The sequence below is a fragment of the Hipposideros armiger genome, unplaced genomic scaffold, assembly GCF_001890085.2.
Source record: "Hipposideros armiger isolate ML-2016 unplaced genomic scaffold, ASM189008v1 scaffold_2145, whole genome shotgun sequence".
NCBI lineage: Eukaryota > Metazoa > Chordata > Mammalia > Chiroptera > Hipposideridae > Hipposideros > Hipposideros armiger.
Window position 1 is genome coordinate 15,473 of NW_017733493.1, and position 6,144 is coordinate 21,616.

The window sequence follows — 6,144 nt, forward strand, 5'->3', positions numbered from 1 at the left end:
TTGCATCTGGTGGAGACAAAACCATCAGTGATCAGATAAAGATGGTGAAGCCACGGTTAAAGGGATGGACACAATGGTGTGGCAATAACGCCCAAGAGGGCTTATGTCAGTTTGTAAAGAACCAAGTTGTGGTTTCAAAGAAGAGCAACAAAATTATTCTGCTAGTGAATCTGCATCTTGTTCAGGATTAGGATGGATAGTTTCCTTTGCCCCCTGGATGTCAGGGGAGGCTTGAAGCCTGGAGCTTAGGATCAGCTGAAGCATGACTGACAGATGCCCAGTGTTTGTTGCTGCTGCCCACTGGGCGTCAGTTCCTCTCTGTGGCCTCTGCACAGGATTGTTTGTTCTTGCAACATGATGGTGGGCTTCTGCAGAGTGAGCATCTCTGAAAAATCGACCCAGGCACAAGATGTATTCTTTTTCTTACCTAGACTTTGATGTCATATGGTATCCATTGTACCGGATTCTATTGCTTTGGGCAATCAAAAGCCCTCACCCAGATTGAAAAAGGAAGAAGCCTGCAGTCATGTAAGTAGAGCCTATGGGATGGAGCTGCACAGTGGCATTCAGAGCAAAGCACAGAGAACACAACTGCTTTAGGCACATCAAGAGTTGGCCATGGGCCTCAGTAAGTTCTCAGAGGCCCTATTCCTCCCCAGCTCTGGCTGCTCTGCATTGTCTTCCCAGGGAGAAAGATCCCAGGCTAGAGGGCAGAGGAGTTCCCCGCTGCTTGGGTCTCCAGGTCCCTGTCCTTCCCCAAACACTCTTCTTTTCAGAGCCAAGCAAAGCAAGCTGTTTCACCTGAAAGGAAGGCTACTTTTCCGTCATGTTCCCCATGCACAGTTGAATGGCACGGTCATAATAATTTTGTCAGTAGTTTTCACACTCCCAGTCAACTTGCATGGTCAGCTCCACCTCCTGCAGTTTGTCTGGTAAAGTGCCCATCAGAGAGACCTGCCCCAGCAAGCCACTCTGCACTTCTGTCCTGGCCTCACCCAATCCTTGTCCTTGGACAGGTGGAGGGGCTTCACAGCTATACTCAGCTTGATATTTCTCTCTATCTAGTGGAAGAGGCAAGGCAGCTCAAGTCAGCCTGACCCCAGGGCCTGGACACTACGATGGGGCTGCACTGTCTTGCTTCCCCCACTGAGGCCCTGGATTGATCAGGTGACCAGTATGAGAAAAAAGGAAAGGAGAGGTCCCAGTGAGAGGAGGAACAATCTGGACCCAGAAGAGCAAGAGCAGCTGGAAGTTTCCTTACCTGCAGTAACATGATGTCACTGGAGACGTTCTTGGGATTATAGTCTGGGTGGGGAACGGCTCTTGACACCTGGCAGAACTGCTGAGTCTTCTCCTGCTCCTTGATGTTGTGGCCCGCCCATCCGTGACAATGACTGAGCTGCACAGAGAGCAGAATGGGGATGTGTTGGGCGTGGAGTCTCAGAAAATACAGCCCAGGAGCGGTGAAGGGTAGGTGATAGCTGAGGTGAGGCAGGGCTGCAGTTTTGGGATATCCAAGCAACAATTGGGCCAGGGGCTGAGTGTCTCTGTCCTCTCTGCTCTCAAGGACACTGAGGGTCAGGCTTCTGGGAACTCTGCCTTGCCATCACACAGATTCATGACATTCCTTGAGTTTGCATTTTGATCCTAATGCATCTACCACCCTTGCTGCATTTGGCCAGTGTGGTCCTTATCTTCTCAACTGTGCCACTGGTTCTCACCTCTGACCCTCTGAGCCCAGCTAACCTGTCCTATTTCTCAGCTTTTCGTTGCCCAGTCATGGTCTCAGAGGGCTCCTCTCATGATCTCTTGTGCTTTGAGATACCAGGAGCCTGGGGAGTTCAACTTGGATGCAGCCACTGTGGAAAGGACAGGGGTCCAAGTAGGGGTCTCGGAGGGATAGGCTGCTGTGACTCCTCACATTCCATTGCAGTAGGGAGTTGTCAGAACAAAGTCCTCCTGCACAAGGACACCGCGGCACCTCTTGTTTCCCTTATCCAGAAACTGAATATAGGCCATGTAGCGGCAGTTGTGGGCTTGGCCTCATGTTCCCCGCTGATCTCCTCTTAAGGAAAAGACTGGAAGGTGGTGACTGACAGTGGATATGGTGGGATCGAAGGCTTAGGGAGGCGATGATTGAGGTGTGCCTTGAAGACAACCGGGAAGGTCTCCCAGGTCTTCTTGCAGCAGAATCATGTATTCTGAACCTCAAGCCTTCAATCCCCCTTGAGAAAGAAGGGGCAGTGCTTGTTCTCCAAATCACACGCAGACACATGTATGGAGGAGGTGAGACTATCTTGAAGAGGCTGGAGCCCCAGGTAATGCGGACAGGACACAGTGAGTCTCCCTGACTGCTCTGAGCCTCTGGTAAAATCCTGATGGGTGCTATTCTCTAATGATCTACCCATGAGCTATGCAGTTGAATTGTTAAAATCCTCCCATTAGGGCCTAACACACCCTAGGTTCTCAGGAAGCATTTTTTGGCTGCATCAATGCATGGCCTTCAATTAGCTTCTGGCTGAGGATTGGTGGGGACCAGGCTGGTGGAATTCAAAGCCACAAAAGTAGGGAGAGGGCACTGGCAAAGGAGTGGAGCAGCCAAGGCCCTAAGAAAGCCAGGGGCAGACGGGGATGTAACGGCCTGCCAGCCCTGGGGCAGAGCCAAAGCAAACGGTGAGCTTTGTGTGCCGACAGCTAGCCACTTCTGAGTCACAACCTGCATTCCTCTCCTGGGCAGGTTCAGGGTGGGTGGAGGACACTGAGAATTTTAACTGGTTCTGAAGCTGGTCCAGGGACAACTCTCACTACTGCAGGCGGTTTGTCTGAGGTATCCTTTCCTGGGTTGGAGTGAGAGATTTACTTCTCTTTTGTATCTTCGAATCTTCTGCCAAGTGCTTTCCTATGAACAACCTACTTTCCAGGAGATTGTTAAAAAATAGAAGAAAAAATTTCCTCAATATGCTTTATGCTATAGGATACTTTTGAAACAACAGAAAAATACCCTTGAAACTAATACTTTTCATTACAGTGAGTTTCCTTTGGAGAAACACACACACACACACACACACACACACACACACACACACAGTGGGAGGTGAGGAGAGGTTGTCTCAGTCCAAAATGGAACGGTACGCTCAAGCAAGCTCAAGGTCTATTTGGGCTGCAGGAGGTAGGGTTGCCAGGATACCAGAGGTAGCGCTGAGCTTTGTGCCCAAGACAGGGCTGTGACAGGCACTTGAACTGGGCCTGGGTGTACTGAAGGGCCCTCCTGGAACTTCTCAGGCTTCCAAGCTCTGTGATTTGGGAAATCACAAGGAGTGCTTCATGGGGTGAAAATACACCTTTCCAAGAGCTTCCCATACATTTCTGTTGTGGTGGAGAAATGGCTTCCTTCCCTAGAGCTTCTTAGCTCATCCTTCTTTCAGTTTCTGGATTCTTTAATGCTGCGTATTGGCCCTGGGTTCTGCTAATGGAGTAGGTGTGTAGGTGTGGAATGAAGTAGGAGAGGAGTATGGGTGAGATAAGAGGGTTGTGTAGAAGAGGGCTACTTTCTCCTGGGGAGTTGTCTCATTTTAACGGATGGAACTTATATTCAGCCTGGCAGGGGGAGCTGGCACTGGGGAGGTGTCTTCGGAAGGAGTTTGGTATCGATGCAGCATGATTTTGTATTGTAGAGATGAAACATGAGTTACGCTGAAGGGGGAAGGAAACTTATAAGAGGTCAGATGTGAACAGATGGTTGCCAGACACAACAGAAGCTAACTACTAAATATTTTGGTGAATAAAGGTAGAATCAATAATATTCAGTCAAGAAATGGAAGTTTATTAAGTAGCTGACCAAGTCCCCGCCACCCTCTCTGCCCAATGCAGTATTGGCCTGTGCCCCAGAGAAATGGGTGGATGAATTCCGGGGTGCCTCAGTCTGGTCTCAGCAGTTTGACGCGCCTCATTGTTCTTTCTATCCAGGGCAAAAACTTCGAGATCCTGACCTGGACTCCTGGAGGTTTCCCGTTGTATTTTCTGTAGGAGGCAATGCCTTGGGCCATGTTGTTACATATGAGGGGGCCCCAGAACCCCCCTGTGTGCAGAGGGGTGAGGGACTGAGTTGGGCTTTTTCCTGGTGCTCCCCTCCTTTTGCCCCAGGGGCGGGTGGTCTCTGTTAGGGGGCTGCATGAGAGGCCAGTGCCAGGGCAGGCCTTGTTGCCTCCCTAGGTTTCAGGGTTCCAGCCTGACTCTGATGGTTCCCTTCTCCCTTCTCCATAAAGCCTCTGTCCCTATGTGGCTATGGGACAGTCTCCCATTCCCCCCAGCGAGACAGCACCAGGGACTGGATTGGTGGAAAGTCTGAGGACATAGGCGTATGGCTGGTTCCCACAGCCCTGGGCCTCCTCAAAGCTCGACTGTGCCCAGAGTCGGGCATGGGCAAGGATGGGATCTTACCAGATAAGGAGTCTGAATCTTCTTTGGGTCTCCCACACATGTCTGGATGGTGTTGTTGTAATGTGGGTAGCGAGAGTTGCATTCTTTGTTGCTCTGGATTTCAACCTCTACCTCGTGCAATTTCCTATCACCTCTGGTGTTTACACCCAGGTACCCCCAGCCAGCCACACTGCACTCCATCCCTGGCTTCACCTGATCTCTCATTGAGGGCAGACTGATGAGGCTCATGGTGGCTGTCAGTTTGGCCTTGTTTTTCAGTGGAAGGCAGAGGACAGGAATTCTAATCTACCCGTGGCCCACAGTCTGCAGGGACAGTCACGTGGTTGCCATCTTCACGGTCCTGGGACAAGTCAAGGGCCATATTGGGACTGAGGACAGCACAGAGGTCATGTGGGCACCAAACCCTGGGGTTAAGGTGTGCAAGAACCAGTGGAGCTCTACCTGCAGTAACATGATGTCTTTTGCCAACGTAGTATCATTATAGTGTGGGTGGCATATGGCTCTTCACCCGGATGTTCTGCTGTGTCTTCTCCTTGTGTTTGATGTTGTGGTCTCCCAGGGTGACAGTATGTGAGCTGCAGAGACCAGAGAGGGTGGTGTAGTCACAGGAGATACAGCCCAGGTGCTGTGAAAGAAAGAGGACAGGTGGGGACAGGGCAGGACGGCAGTGGAGAGGAATGATAATGTCCGTGGGGCTGAGCATGTGTGTTCCCTCTGCCTCTGGGCAGCTCTGGCTCAATGGCAGTTCCTGGAGCAGATGTCACTGTGCTGAGCTTGCCTGTCTGTAAGCGAAACCGTGAAGGTCTCACATTTGCACGCCTGGCTCCAGGGCACATCCTCAGGCTCCTTCCCGTGCCACCACTGGTCAGTCCCCTCTCTTTTCAACAGGCCACTTGCATTGACCTGACCCTCTCTCCCGAAAACTTACCTGTCTTTGGAAGAGCTGTTCTTTCTTACTAAGTGGGTGAAGTCTATAGCCCCTAAGATGAGGGTTCCCTGCCAGGTGTCTATAGAAGCGGTGGGTCCCAGACGCTACTCCTCACCTCCAGCAGTGAGCTGCTGTCAGCACAAAGTCCTCACGCACAAGGAAACCCCCACAGTATCTGCTTTTTGTATACTTATTCCAAAGATACGCCATGTAACGATGAGAGTGAGGCTTGGCCTCATGGCCCCCAATGATTTCCCCTGAAAGAAAAATTCTACCCTGCTTGCTGTGCTCATGGAGCCAAGGGCTGGAGCAAGGAGGACTGGGACAAACTGGAGCAGGGCGGGCAGGAGTGGGGTGGCCGATGGTGGGGTCTGTAGCAGTCAGCAGTGACCAAGAATGAGTCCTGCAGATCCTTGAGGCAGCATTCCTGGCCTGCCAAGTGACCCAAAGACTCAGATTGTTCCTGTGACAGAGAGAAGAGCAGTCCTTATTCCTTGGTTACAGCTGCAGGCACATGTGTGGGTAGACAGGATTTGTTTTGGGAACAAGCAGCGAAGGCCCTGTGCATCCTGGTACTTGCTTTCCCTGAAATTTCCTGGGTCCTCTCTCCATTATTGTTTACCAGACTCACTGAGCTGCTGCAGGTGTGTAATCTTCAGAACATTGTGACTGAAAAAATGACCAGAGAGAACTTGAGTCTGAAGTAGCCAATTACAAGTGTTAAGGGGACCAGGATGCCAGCAACTTGGGGAACAACTGTGTCAGCTTCTTTCCTG

General features: G+C 51.1%; 2 pseudogenes; both read right to left on the minus strand.

Moving 5' to 3' along the window:
- Positions 1-813: 813 nt before the first annotated feature.
- On the minus strand, positions 814-2,196 carry LOC109378556 (granzyme H-like; annotated as a pseudogene).
- Positions 2,197-3,917: 1,721 nt separating this feature from the next.
- The window catches only part of LOC109378557 (mast cell protease 1A-like), an 11,369-nt pseudogene continuing 9,142 nt past the window's right edge, over positions 3,918-6,144 (minus strand).